Raw genomic sequence first — 386 nt, 5'->3', positions numbered from 1 at the left:
CGGGAGCCGCAAAAGTTCCCCCGTGGGCGCCCGAATCCCCCGAATAAACGAGGGGGTAATTGACAGAGAGAAACGCGGCCGCGTCAGGAGCGGGCGCGCATCGAGGCGTCAGATTAGAGCCAAACACGCCAATATTGCTAATATTGTTTTCCCTTTGTTTTTTTTTAAATCCCATCACGGAGCACTTCTGTTGACGGAACTCGCCTCTCTTCCACCTTTGCTAAATTCTAATAAATTATTCAGAATTGTTTAACTCTTGCCTGTGTATCGATTTTTCATTGACCTTTGGGGCGATGACTTCACATAACGGAGCGGTTATTTACCGGGGCAGGTTCGGTACCGGGGGTGGCATTAGCGTTTATTCAGAGCCGCTCACACGCGACCCC

The sequence above is a fragment of the Corvus brachyrhynchos genome, unplaced genomic scaffold (assembly GCF_000691975.1).
Source record: "Corvus brachyrhynchos isolate BGI_N302 unplaced genomic scaffold, ASM69197v1 scaffold544, whole genome shotgun sequence".
NCBI lineage: Eukaryota > Metazoa > Chordata > Aves > Passeriformes > Corvidae > Corvus > Corvus brachyrhynchos.
This window is presented reverse-complemented; position numbering follows the sequence as displayed.